The sequence below is a fragment of the Hibiscus syriacus genome, unplaced genomic scaffold (assembly GCF_006381635.1).
Source record: "Hibiscus syriacus cultivar Baekdansim isolate YM2019G1 unplaced genomic scaffold, ASM638163v2 tig00000773_pilon, whole genome shotgun sequence".
In the NCBI taxonomy this organism is placed as follows: domain Eukaryota; kingdom Viridiplantae; phylum Streptophyta; class Magnoliopsida; order Malvales; family Malvaceae; genus Hibiscus; species Hibiscus syriacus.
In genome coordinates this window covers 2,083,115-2,098,416 of record NW_024061823.1, presented here as the reverse complement: position 1 = coordinate 2,098,416, position 15,302 = coordinate 2,083,115, and the positions used below count along the sequence as shown (strand labels likewise).

Below are 15,302 nucleotides of genomic sequence, written 5' to 3'. Positions count from 1 at the left end.
AAATCGAATTTGTTAAATATCTTTTAATATATCCGGTAATGCAACATATTAGCCGTCTTTCATGAGACAATTATGCATGTCCTGTGGTGGACATTTGATAGGATTTAAATAAATATTGTTTTTTTTAATTGGGCAAATAGTTTTATTAATTACCCCAATAAGACATATGCGGCATTTGCTACAGTACGTGACGAGTTTTAAAAAAATATTTTTTATTCAAATTTTTTACCCTCGATGTGATAAAATTTAATAAAAATATATATATATTGTTAAAACTCGTAATCTCGACGTGATGAGTTCGAATAAAAAAATATTATTTTGGTAAATTCGTCATCTTGACGTAACGAGTCCGTTGAACACTATAGTAAATATCGTATATCCCAAAATAAACTTTTATACGTAACATTGGGCTAATTAATAAAATTGCTTTACCTATTGGGGCAAGAAAAAAAACTTTAATATTGTGCTATTTAGATGGAATGTGGGATCATGGTTTGATGTTAACTGCTTTAAAACGAAGTCTTAATGCTGTAGCCTTTGCAGATAGCAGCATAAATTCAATAATAATTAGATAATAGACCTTAGTATTCGGAACCTATTGCAGTCATTAGCTCAAAAGCTCCATGGAACACAATAATCATAACTAAAAGGGAAAAGTTATGTCCCCCAAAATCATATGGGTAACAAATTTAAAGCGAAAAGAAAAATAAGACAGAGAATCAAGGAGTGGAAAAACATCCCTCAAGCTACATTTACAATTTACAACCTATATGAATAAAATATATAACAGAAATGTACAAGAAGTTGGGGGGCTTAAAAGTAAATCTTCATTTCAGCCAATACAAAGTGAAGCAAACAATATTTTTCTTTTGTTGGCTGTTGCTACTTGGAATCACATGGTTTATGAAGCAGCTTCATTACACCTGGAATTAGAAGGTTAATCGGCTGTTATAGTTGAAGTAAGAAGAGTGGAAACATATGAGCAAAGTATTTCAAAAACTAACCTCTGCGTTCTCTGTTTTATATTTCTGCAGTTCTTCTTGGGCATAAATAAGCCTACACGTATAGAAAAACAAGGTTTAAGCCAAGTTTTTTTTTTCATTTTTTATGGTGATATCAGGAAGAAATAAATAACAAATGGCATCGAAATACCTCCACTGTAACTCGGCTATTTCATGGCGTAACTCCTTCTCCCGATCATGAGCTTCTTCCAACTGCGATTCAAAAAAACATGGTTCCTCCTTTAATTGTGTGAAGTACCAAATATGGTTCCTCCAAGTGGTGTAGTTTCAAGAGGAGGTTGGAAATGTCATACATGGTTGAGAATGTTATATCCTACTTATGGTTCAAGCCAAAGAAAGTTAAAACAGAGATGGGAATTCTCCGGTATATATTCAACCTTTAGGAAACACATGCAAACCTTTCCAGCTCTCAACCATGCATTTAACTCGACATTAATATCGGTCTTCGCCTTCCACTATTATCAAAATATTTTTCTGTTACTCTTTTATTGCGAACTACTCAACTAAACATACATCTACCTGTTATGCCAACCAAAGATCTAACGCAAGTGTCAAAATCACTTGTTTCGATTCATTAACATTCACAAACTTACATGATATGAGACACTATTTATGGAGATTATCTTGGCTTACTTTTAATGGTGGAGACCGGAGAGCCATGGACGAGTTACCAAAGATTTCTCTGTGCCAGCCGCTCTAGCTGCTGGCATGCATACTCCCTCGGATGCACGGTTGGCTAAGTAATGAAGAAAAAATATATATATATATATATATATATATTAGATCATCTGGTTTCAATTTATATTGGAATCGAAGGTGCACTTTTAGAAGCATTAGTTTTAGCACCTATGGAGTCACCAGCACAAATGTGCTTCATCACATTGAGAATATTCTCCTGTTGACAAAAAAGATGCCAAGTAAAGAGACATTAGCTGACAAATATATATAAATATGAAATGCAAATTATATGGGATTAACCTACCCTTTGAAGAATATTTGTCTGCAAAACAGACCGGCACAGTGGAAAAGATTACTGGCAGCAGGAGTTGGTGATATGGCAGCATGAGTTGATGGTGCAGCGGCAGGAGTAGATGGTACAGCAGCAGGAGTTGATGGCCCGGCAGGATTTGATGGTACACTGGCAGGAGTTGATGATACGGAAGCAGGAGTTAACGGCGAGGCACCAGACGAAGGCCCCAGTGAAAACATAGGATTTGGGACGAGAACCTGCATAACCAATGACTTCTATATTACATAAATTATAAGCAATAAAATAAAAGTATGGATATGTTCTTTTTCCAGGAACACGCTGCATTTATTGTTTAATTGGATGATTTAAAAGGGCTAACCACATTTTCCTTTTCCTCAGAGGGCCTGTTTTGGCTTTGAGGTTTCTTTGGTAAGAAGAAGAAAATTTTGGTTTCGATTAAACAGCTATAACCAACTATATTTCTACTTTAAAAATTCAAAATGTTCCCAGCATTATATGCCAAAATCTTAAGAAATCCTATCAGGAGAACTAGTAGTAAGTTATGCTACTCTGAAGAAAGAATTCATCATCTACTTGTTGACGATTAATAAGACACAAGCCAATTACATGATGATCAGAATGGACTGCAAGTTTTCTGCATGTGATACTTGTTACAGTGACACAAAAGCTTGTGAGAAACGCAATTCAATCTCTTATAAATCAAGTCAAATACCTAGTCATGCATTTACTAGATAAATATAAGGCGGGGTTTTACGATTGGTGTCTAATAGGCAATTAGCCACACATGTGCTGACCTCCAAATTACGAACCTGCATGCTTTGACTCTTTGAAAGTGTAGGAGGTGCGACAACCTGAAAAGAGAAGTTGAGTTCATATCTTCTATGAACAAGAGAACCAACCACCAAACCAAAAAGATCTAAATCACCTTTTCCAAATGAACGTCCTCGGATGTAACTTTAAAACGTCCTCTTTGCTGAACAACAGTTGGCTTTACTTTCTCATCGAAATCGAAACTGTTCACTGCTGCAATGACACTTCATTATCGGGGAAGTGCTTGAAATTGAAATGGAAGGAGTGCAAATTAAATATCAACAAAACCAAGAAACTTGGAGACTGTTTTTGCACGAAAGAAGTAAGAGAGTGAATAATTAACACTTGCCTGGTGATTTAGATGCCTTAGAAGAAAGCTCTGAAATGGTATCCTCTCCAGCAGGAATCGGCACACCATCACCACTGGAACTATTGATAAGATGGCTTTGCTTATTACTGAAAACGTCACGAAATGAGTGCTATGAAAATCTATACATGGATGACAATATACAAAAATACTATAACAAGTCATATGTGAAAATAAAGTGGATGGGATGATAGTTTAATACTTTCCTAGATATATGTTAGTTTAAAATATGTTTGAATACATGTTACCCTGATATCGGAATATTGCACCTGGTCCAAACATTCTATAGCTTTCTGACCACAAAGCTAAAAAAACACACTGATGTACAACTGGAAAAACTGAGTTCGTAGAACAAATTCTTGGAAGAAGAAGTTTACAAAATGACAAATAAAACAAATTGCTCCTATATTGATGTAGCATAGAGGAAGCATTGCAAACAAGTAAACTGAAAGAAATTAACCTTTCTTTAATTAGAACATTGGATTATGGTATATTTATGCTCCTTGAAAATGTTCCTTGTTGGAGGAAAAGTCAATAAGTGCGGTTGAGGAGGGGCATCGAATTCGGTGGAATTCGATGCAATAAATTTTGTTGAATTTTTGAAATTGGTATATTGCACTTTAGTCATTGCACTTTAGGGTATTTTCAAAGATTAGTCCTTAAGCTTCAACTATAAATACCCTAGCTCATTTAGCTTCAAAATCATCCCAAATCATTTCTTTCTCCCAATACTAGAGAGTTTTCTTGTTAGTAGTGAGTGTTTTGTAAACACTTATAAATTTTCTCTCTTTAGTAAAAGATCTGCAGCAATCCGGAGACGTAGGCATGATTGGCTGAACTCCGTTATCAATTTCAGGTATTATTTTTTCGCTTTTATTTCGCATTCTCACTAATCTGGTTATTGAGAAATTACTCGTTCTCGTTTTAATTTCCAACAACTGGAATCAGAGCTTTTGGTTGTGAATTTTGTCAATTTTTTGCGAGGTTACTATTCATGTGAATAGTGAATTTTGTGAATAGTAAAATTTTGTCGGCGATACGAATTTGTCGACGGAAGTGTTCTAATACACGGTTGTTCACAAGAATTATTAGAAACGATCCAAACGAAGCCAGATTCGAGTGGGAGCGATGGCTGCAGACAAAGGGAAGGTGAAAATTGAAAAGTTCCATGGTGCGGATTTTGGCTTTAGGAATATCCAGATTGAAGATTTTCTGTACCAAAAAAATCTATATCAACCTCTCTCAAGAAAGCCACCAGAGGGCATGAAGAATAAAGAATAAGCTCTTCTCGACAAACAAGCCCTCGGAGTTATCCGACTGACGTTATCCCGCAATGTTGCTTTCAACATAGCAAAGGAAAAGACCACGGCGAGTCTTATGGCGGCTCTCTCCAGTATGTATGAGAAGCCATCAGCCTCAAACAAAGTTCACTTGATGAGGCGATTATTCGATTTGCGGATGGCGGAAGGGGCATCAGTGACTCAACACCTAAATGAACTAAACACAATCACAACCCAGTTGAGTTCCGTGGAAATTGAATTCAATGATGAAGTTCGATCTTTAATTCTCTTATCATCTCTACCAGACAGTTGGAATGCTACTGTTACAGCAGTCAGCAGCTCGTCGGGAAACATTAAATTAAAATTCGACGATGTTCGGGATCTGGTATTAAGCGAAGAAATTCGATGGAGAGAATCGGGTGAAGCATCAACCTCCTCAGCCTTGCACACGAAGTCTAGAGGGAGAACTTCAGAAAGAAATTCAAATCATGCCAGATCCAAATCCAGAAGGAGAAAATCAAGAATGGGAAAGAAAGATTATAATTGTTATAATTGTGGCAAGAAGGGTCACTTTAAAATAGATTTTCGAGCACCGAAGAAAGATATCGGCGTACAGGAATCTGCCAACATGACAGAGAAGACAGGTGATGCCATGATTCTAAGCATCAACTGTCCGATTGAATCATGGATCTTATATTCAGGGGCATCTTTCTACTCCACCCCATGCCAAGAAATCATGAAGAACTATGTCAATGGTGATTTTGGGAAGGTTAATCTAGCTGATGATGAAACCTTGAAGATCGTTGGAAAAGGAGACATCCAATTAAAGTTGCCAAACCAGACCACCTGGAAGCTGAAAGGAGTGAGACATATTCCTGGCCTCAAAAAAAATTTGATTTCTGTAGGACAACTTGATGGAGAAGGATATAGTACAACCTTTTCAGGCTATGAATAGAAGATTACGAAAGTAGCACTCGTCATTGCCCGAGGTAAGAAGACTGATACTCTCTATATAACCTCAAATTTAGAGAATATCATTGCAGTAGCAGATGCTGATGGAAAATCAAACCTATGGCACCAAAGGCTTGGCCATATGAGCGAGAAAGGGATGAAGACACTTTTGTCAAAAGGGAAGCTGTCAGATCTAAAGAATATAGATGTCAAACTATGTGAAGATTGCATCTTTGGCAAACAAAAAAAAATCAGTTTTGCAAAAATTGGCAAGACACCCAAGGCAGAAAAGTTAGAGTTGGTTCATACTGATGTATGGGGACCATCTCCAGTTCCATCTCTTGCAGGCTCACTATATTATGTCACCTTCATCGATGATTCTACAAGGAAGGTGTAGGTTTATTTTCTGAAGAAGAAATCAGAAATCTTTGATACCTTCAGAAATAGAAGGATATGGTGGAAAATGAGATTGGTCTGAAAGTCAAACAATTGATGTTTGATAATAGATGAGAGTACAGAAATAGGAGATTCAGAGATTTATGCGCAAACAATGGGATCAAGATGGAGACAACAGTTTCCATGACACCGCAGCAGAATGGCGTAGCAGAGCAGATGAACAAAACTCTAAATGAACGTGCCAGAAGTATGAGGATACATGCCGGCTTGCCCAAATTTCTATGGGCTGAAGCTATCAACACTGCAGCTTACCTGATCAACCGTGGGCCCTCAGTTCCTTTGGATGGTGGAATACCAGAGGAAGTTTGGAGCAAGAAAGAAATAAACCTTTCACACTTAAGAGTGTTTGGTTGTATTTTTTATGTACACATAAACTCTGCTGAAATAAGTAAACTTGATGCCAAGTCCAACAAATGCGTCTTTGTTGGATATGGTGGTGATGAGTTCGGTTACCGGTTTTGGGACTATGAAAATCAGAAGATCATCAGAAACAGAGATGTCATTTTCAATGAGAATGTGATGTACAAAGACAGGTCAACCATAGAATTAAGTAGCTCCAATACCGAAGCTGAAACAAATGAATTTACTGAGTTCGAGGAGATTTCAGGAAATGATGTTCAGATCAGCGCAGAAGCAGTTCAAGAAGAACCATGCACACCAGAACTGAGATGCTCCTCCAGAATTCCTAAACCAACCCAACGTTATTCTCCTTCTTTGCACTACTTGTTGCTGACTAACAATGGTGAACCAGAGTGCTATGATGAAGCAATGCAGGTGGAGGATTCAGTCAAGTGGGAGTCTTCCATGAAATATGAGATGGACTTGCTTATGTCAAATCAGACGTGGGAATTAGCTGAATTACCACCAGGAAAGAAAGCGCTACATAACAAGTGGATTTACAGGATCAAAGAAGAGGACAATGGAAGCAAACGCTACAAAGCAAGATTTGTTGTCAAAGGTTTTCAACAAAAAGAATGTATTAACTACAATGAAATTTTCTCTCCAGCCGTAAAATTGTCTACAATCATACTGGTGTTGAACATTGTAACTGCAGAAAATCTACATCTTGAGCAGTTAGATGTGAAGACAGCTTTCCTTCATGGTGATTTGGAGGAAGAAATCTATATGAGGCAACCAGAAGGCTTCATAGAGGCAAGCAAGGAAAACCTGGTATGCAGGTTGAAGAATAGCTTGTATTGTTTAAAATAAGCTCCAAGACAATTGTACAAGAAGTTCGATAGTTTCATGGGTAGCAATGGTTTTACCAGATGCCAAGAATATCATTGTTGCTACATCAAGAAGTTCAACAACAACTTCATTATTTTATTATTGTACGTTGATGACATGCTCATTGCAGGTTCAGACATACAAGAGATTATAAACTTGAAGCAAAAATTGTCGAAGCAGTTTGCAATGAAAGATCTGGGAGCTGCAAAGCATATTCTTGGGATGAGGATTAAGAGAGACACAAAGTCGGGGACTTTGATGTTATCACAGGATGAGTACATCAACAAAGTACTCTCCAGGTTCAACATGCAAGATGCTAAACCAGTAAGTACACCTTTAAGTGTTTATTTTAGACTCTCCAAAGAACAGTTACCAAAGACGGAGGAAGAACATGCGCACATGGTGAAGGTTCCATATGCCTCAGCAATTGGAAGTTTGATGTATGTCATGGTTTGTACTAGACCAGATATTGCTCATGCAGTGGGAGTTGTTAGCAGGTACATGAATAATCCAGACAATGTACATTGGGAAGCAGTTAAATGGATCCTCAGATATCTGCGGGGTACTATAAACAAATCACTTTGTTTCAAAGGTGGAGATACGATACTGACAAGCTATGTAGATGTTGATTTAGCCTGAAATGTTGACATCTGAAGAAGCACTAAAGGGTATGTCTATACTCTAGGAAGAACCGTAGTGAGTTGGGTTTCTCAACTACAGAAGATAGTTGCTTTCTCCACAACTGAAGTAGAATATGTCGTTACAGAAGTCAGCAAGGAGATTGTCTGGCTCCAAAGTTTCTTGGAAGAATTAGGCAAGAAACAAGAAAACAATGTCTTGTATTACGACAGTCAAAGTGCTATCCATCTAGCGAAGAATCCGTCTTTTCATTCCAGGACGAAGCACATACAATTGCGATATCATTTTATCCGGTCTCTTCTGGAAGATGGGATTTTGAAACTTGAAAAGATTAGTGGAGCTCAAAATCAGACAGACATGTTAACAAAGACGGTGACCACAAACAAACTGAAGTTGTGTTCAGCTTCAGTTGGCATGTTAGAATAACAAGACTAGAAATGCCGCTGCATTGATCGAGGTGTGAAGATAGATTAAAATCAATATTCAAGTGGGAGATTGTTGGAGGAAAAGTCAATAAGTCCGGCTGAGGGGGGCACCGAATTCGGTGCAATAAATTTTGTTGAATTTTTGAAATGGGTATATTGCACTTTAGGGTATTTTCAAAGATTAGTCCTTAAGCTTCAACTATAAATACCCTAGCTCATTTAGCTTCAAAATAATCTCGAATCATTTCTTTCTCCCAATACTAGAGAGTTTTCTTGTGAGTAGCGAGTGTTTTGTAAACACCTGTAAATTTTCTCTCTTTAGTAAAAGATCTACATCAGTCCGGTTATTATTTCGGGTATTATTTTTCTGCTTTTATTTCGTATTCTCACTAATCTGGTTATAGAAAAAATACTCGTTATTGTTTTAATTCCCAACATTCTTGTCCTTTGATGAGAAAATTTGATCATATTATCATAAGACTTTGCATTGAAATCCAAAACAGGCTTTTCACCCAGAATGCGTTCAGAACGGACATCATGACAAGGGGAAATCATATTTGGTTCAAGAGAAGTAGCTGCACTTGATTCATCATCAGATCTTTCAGATATAACTCTGGATGACCAAACACAAACATAATTATTAGCATTACCTCCATTAAATTAAACCTTATTCAAATTATGAGACCTAATGTGGCGCATACAAGAATCTACTGAAAATTTTCTATGGCAGAAGCATGATTATAGCATATTGTAATAATTTCCTTTTCAAACGTGATTGAAAAGAGATAAGAGGTAAAAATATAACATGCATGACAGTCAAATATCTACAATAACATACTTGGTAATATTTACTGTTGGCTCAACTGCTGCAAAAGAAGCTGACTGATTCTGGACTAGATCATTTTCTTCCTGTGGAAGCCAGACCGCCATGAACTACACAAAAGAGATCTTGGAGAGAAAAGAAGAAAGGACCAACAAACCTTATAACAACAGAACTTATAAAGACCAATTTCCCACCACAACCCTGCCAAAAGAATAATATAATGAGATACCTTATCTGTAGCTTGAGAAGACTTCTGAAATTCCAATTGTTTATCTTGTACATCAAGTGCAGACAAAGAACTTGAGCTCCCTCCTTGGATAGCGTCAGTTATAAAGCCCTTATCCTGAATCTGATGAACATAGAACGCATAGGATGAATTGTAGGAGTACTAAGAAAAAGAATATATAAATGTACTTAGATTGTGTTTGGAAATTTGGAATTCAAAATCTGGATTTGGATTTCAAACATAGTGTTGGTTACATCATAAGACACATAAATGTAGCATTCATGATTATTTTTTAAAATTTTGGTCTTGTTGGATTTTTATTTAGTAGTGAATTTGAAATTCCTCTATGCTCCGTTCGGGGTACTTGGATTTCAGGGTTTGGATTTGGATTTCATTTGCTATGTAAATGATAAGAATAAAATGTATACATCAGAGATAAATAGTTAAGATTCAATGCAGTATATAGTTGAAACGTATAAAGATATGGATTTATCAAATCCAAATTTATAGTAGGGATTTCAAAATCACTACTAAATTGGCTTCTAACAAATCCATGGATTCGAGAAATACTAGTGAATGTTTCATTTTTAAGCTTTTTATTACTCAACTTAGACTATATTTGAAAACGAAATCCAAATTGTGAAATCCAAGCTTCCAATGTTACCGTAAGTAATTTGTGAATTTCAAATTCATGTTTTTATGACTTTCAAATACAAATTCATATTTCATTTTAACAAATTTATACATAACGCATGCATTTCACTCGTAGTTTACATAGCAAATGAAATCCAAACTCTGATTTCCAAATCCTTGTTTCCAAACATAACGTGAAGGGTTTCTCAAAAGCAAAAGGAAAGTAATCATACTATACCAGAGAAGCCTGAGATTTCATATCTTCAAGATTGAAATTCCATCCACTTATCCCACGTTTATATTCATTCTGCTCATAATTACAAAAGCACATACAAATCGTGAACTTAGATCTTGAAAATTCCAGCCACTAGACATGGTTGTACAAGAAATTACACCGGCAACCAAATTAGATATGCACTTTCTCATTGCCAAGCATAGCCTCACTAGTATAATATTGTGGTCCAAAACCCTCACTCCAGTACTTAATCCATCTAATCATAACTCATAAGCCAACCAAAAGTTTGAATTCAAAAATCATGACTTAGTGATAACCACAATATAAAGGTAAATTTTGAAAGTTCTAACCTGTGATAATTCTTCCTTTTGACCATCAGGCCTTTTCTTTTGTGCAAGCATATCTTCTTCCTTTCTCTATTTTCCAAAATGATAGTAGCTGTAAGTCTAAGAAACTGAAACATAATGTAAGGCTTACTGGTTCAAATTAAGAGTGATAAGTTTGAAAGTAGCAGGCTAACCTTCAATTCCTGGATACGGACACCTAGAGGGGGCAATCCATCTAGAAGCGTCCGTGCTACATAATCATTTGACCTTGCTTGCTCAAAAAAAAATGAATGTTTTAGTAAATTCTTTGCATTAGGCCTTTTTCAAGGATCTTTCACCAAGCAGCTAGCTATCATTTGCTTGAAAGACTGAAGGGGAAGAGAAACACAAGATGAACACATCATGTTATCTAAAATTAGATCCATCGACTAAGAATGTTGGATTGGTTATGCCTAGGGGTGCTTAACGAGTTGAGTAGCTCGTGAGCAACTCGAACTCGACTCGGTCAAAACTCGGTAAACGTTAGACTCGAGTTGGCTTGACTCAAAGTCTAAGTCGACTCAATAAGTTCGCAAGCAACTCGTTAATTTTTTAAAATATATTTTTAGTAATTACTTTAAAATTATTTCATTCAAAAAAATAAATTTAAATAATAATTATTAATTTATTAATAAATAATAAAAAAAATAAGTTAACTAATCTATTAATTTTTAATAAATAATAAAATATTATTAATTAATAAATACTATTTTAATATAAACAAAACAAACCCGGCCCTAATATCCTCATATAGTATTAGTAAATTTTATTTTTAGTTAAAAAAATAAGGTAAATTTTTTAGTGAGCTTAACGAGCAACAAATCGAGCAATGAGTCGAGCTTAATGAGCAACAAGTCGAGTTGAGCAGCAAATTTTTTTAACAAGCACGAGTTGAGTACAATTTTAACGAGCTTAACGAGCAACAATTCGAGTCGAGCAGCAAAATTTTTTAACGAGCACGAGTCGAGCACTTCCCGACTCGCGATCGACTCGCTCGATAAGAACCCCTAGTTAAGCCTACCTTAGAAAATTTCCAATCGCTTTCATAATCCAGGCCTGGTGGTGCATTTTGCAAGGTCATAAGCAATACCTAAGGACAAGAGATGTTCTTTAAATCAGAATAACTTTTGGTGTCCAATAAATGATTGTGTGTGTATCAAAGTGGGGTCACAAAAGCAATCCACCTTCATTGGGGGATATTTCGAGAAAGGAGCATGGCCATGAGCAAGCTCAAGTGCAGTTATGCCAAATGACCAGATTATCCTCCCTACAGGAATTTTGCCAAATAACCATCAAAATGATACCATCTAAGGAGACTGAATCAGAAATACATTTTTAAGAAAACAATAGACTGACTTGAAATCATAGCCACGCACTTGCTCCATAACCTCAGGTGCCATCCTGAAAACGATGGAGCGAAAATTAGTTCATAAAAGATATGAAGCATTAAACCTTGACACTCTTACTAGTTACAGGACGTTACATACTATCCTTTATGTCCAATGAGAAATCTCTTCAAAACTAAAAAGCTTTATGAATAGAATGAAGCTGATTGTTCTGTAATCTAGATTTTTTATGATTATTAAAGAGATAGTTAGCTTGAGTGTATCACATAATTTTTTGGCACTCAGGATTCCTATCTAGGAACTACCAACACAATGGAATGCAGACATACCGGCAAGGTGTCCCCACAAATGTATTCCGCATGCGTTGCCTATCACCTGAATCAAACATGCAAGCCGAAACACCAAAGTCTCCCAGCCTGATTGCACCACGTGAGTCGATTAGGATATTCCCAGCCTAATGGAAAGATCATTGAGAAACTAAGAACCAAAGTATTTCACTTTTACATGAGAAAAAACTATGGAAGCTTTTATGAAAATTATTGGAGTTCAGAACCCAGTAATCAAGATCACTTGTTCTAGCTGCAATACTAAATAACCAACTCAAATATAATATATACATATACATTGCAGAAATCTTACCTCGCAAAATTGAACTTATCAATTATATAGAATTCAGATGAAATAAACCTAATCATTGAGAGCTCAGTTTAAAAACACAAGGATTACAGTCGTTGAGTACAAATTATGCAAAAAACTGCAACAAGTACTAGAAGTAACAAGGGCACTCACAGCAGCTCTAGATCATGATGAAGACCCAAGTACTTACTTTAACATCCCGATGTATATGCCCATGATGATGAAGATAATCTAAACCTTTCAATACTTCACGAAGTATTGTTGCTATAACTACCTCCTCAAAACCATCAGGATATGCTACCTTCAGTATATTGAGACAAGATCCCCCAGCCATGTATGGCATGACAACCCATAGATTATGATCACTGACGAAGGAGAAATGTGATTTAACAACATTTGGATGTTCAACATAGATCATTGTTTGTGCCTCACGAAAAACGTTGTTCTGCAAACCTCCATCAAGAGAATAATATCAAAAGAATTAGTTATTATTATTGGCAGAAAGCAAACAGTAAGAAGAAAAACAAAAGACCTTTAAAGAAAAGGAAGAACCAGTATGAAGACTTTGGAACAATCGTATTTGATGGAAAAGAACTTGATGAAACTCAAATTATGCCAGCTACATTTAAATTAATATGTGTGTGTATATATATATGTGTACATATTTGTTCCAGCACTATTCCTACAAATATTATGGACCTATATCTCTTAATCAACAATATAAAAAGTTCAACAAATCGATTGAATTTGAAATGAACTATTGCACCATCATTTGCACCATCTATTGAAGGAGAGATCTTATTGCTACACAAACATTGATTTGTGTCGGTTAAAAATCTACCTACATATGCTGTTCACCAGATATTAACAAGCACCAACTACCTAATCAAGAAGAAAATTCCGAGCCTTCAATCAAGTTCAAGTAAGCAATTAAGATCATTTGAATACACCATTTAGGAGAAAATGTTAACGAACAATTGTGCTGTATGGACCATGAGAAAAAACTAGTTGACTTTCAAGTTAAAAGAAAAAGGACCATTATGATATCAATGCTCCTTTTTTAGAATATAAAATCACAAACTGTTAATAGATATCCATACTTTTTGACAAAACATTTAACCCCAATCAGACAACAAAATGGCAACATCAAAATGCATATAGCTGAAGATGAACCAAAATTCAACCTCCCACCCCAATAAAGAAGAAATAAGTAAACAACACTTTAGAGATAAAAACAATGGCATAATTAGGATGAAGGATTTACCAGATCATAGTTATCACGTTCAAAGTCAAGAATTTTGATTGCAACAACCTCGTCGAAGGGTAAACAGACAGCACGGTGCACAGAAGCACTAACGCCCTGTCCAATCTCCTCATGCAGTGTATAAAACTCTGGTCCAATTGCATACTTCTTCTTCACCATTATAAATTAGACCTCTCCATCACTGTCATAGAACCCCACAAAAAAACACAGTTTTCAATCTTAAAGAAACTTGGCAGGTGATCTCAGAAGGGCATAAGATAAAATTCTAAACAAAGCCATGTTAATCTTAAAAAAAACGAATTGCAGCATATTAAAACTGGCATGTATGTTTATTAATAGCTAACCTCAATTTCTCTTAAACAGCAAGCAAAGTTGTTTCAGGTATCTGGAAAGAGATCCCAAAAGGAATACAATTTGTATAACAATATACAACAAAAAGTATTAAAAAAAATACCATTTGCATACAATAAATGCATATGCATTTGAGCATATAAATAATCCAAGTCAGGATTTAAAAAACGGTCCTCGGAATAGTAAAGGTGCCGATCAAAACAGTTATTGCATTACGGGTCAGACAAGACAAACGAAAATACGAGCGCAACAGCAATTTAAATCCAGGATCCAAGCAGCCCCAAACCCGTAAAAAGAAGAAAATCAATAAACCAACCTGAAGTCCATTGAAACAACGGAAAATGTAGCAGCTGATTAGAACCCACATCCTGTATTAATCAAAAAAAAAATTCATCTGCATGAAAGAAACAAGGAAACATGAGGCATAATACTGTTAGGAAAAAATGATATGGGTGGCGAAAAGACGTTTACACGGAGCATGATTAATGAGCAATGTATAGACATTCACATGCGAGAAACAAGTGAAAAGAAAGCAAAGGGCAGAGGGAAAGCATGTTATTGTTGTTTGCGTTATTGTGAATGAAAGAAAGATACAGAGAGACAGCGGGTCTATCGGATCGCCGCTCAAACTTGGAAATAAATAAAATAACGTTTGCATGCAGAAATGAGAGAAAATCCCGTTTAGAATTATTGTTTCTCTTCTTTTCATCATCGATCCATCTCTGTGCCCTTCCTGTTATTCTCTTTTCTATTTTTACCGTTTAATATAAAAATAATTATTTAAACTATACCCTTTTTTCCATTTAGGTCATTAAATTTTTGCCTTTACAAAAATTTTTATTTTAAAAAAACATTTAAAATATTACCCCAACCTCTAATTTCAGTGAAAATCAGCTATGGAGGTGAAAATCATTGATCGTGAAAATGTTGCATTTACGTAACTTGGGTGCTCGACCGGTTGCAAAAATAAGAGGATTTGTGTCGTGAGTGATTGGTCGATCACATGTCGCTAGGTGGTTGACTGATTGATAACAGTGGTGACAAACAGCGGTGACAAAGTGATTAAAATTAGGATTTTAAAGATTTTTATAGTTCTACATAATTTTGGGTTTTTTTCTTTAAAAAAATTATAATTTTTTTAATTTAAATAATTTTTTTTTAAAATTATAAAGATGACACGTTTATTTTAACTATGAAATTTAACGGTCATGATTGTTCAGACACCGAAAAGTATAACACTGAAAATATTAAACAC

At 35.7% G+C, this 15,302-nt stretch overlaps 1 pseudogene; it reads right to left on the bottom strand.

Annotated features, from left to right (window-relative positions):
• Positions 1-921: 921 nt before the first annotated feature.
• LOC120217538 lies at positions 922-13,855 on the bottom strand (annotated as a pseudogene).
• Between the last annotated feature and the right edge of the window lie 1,447 nt (positions 13,856-15,302).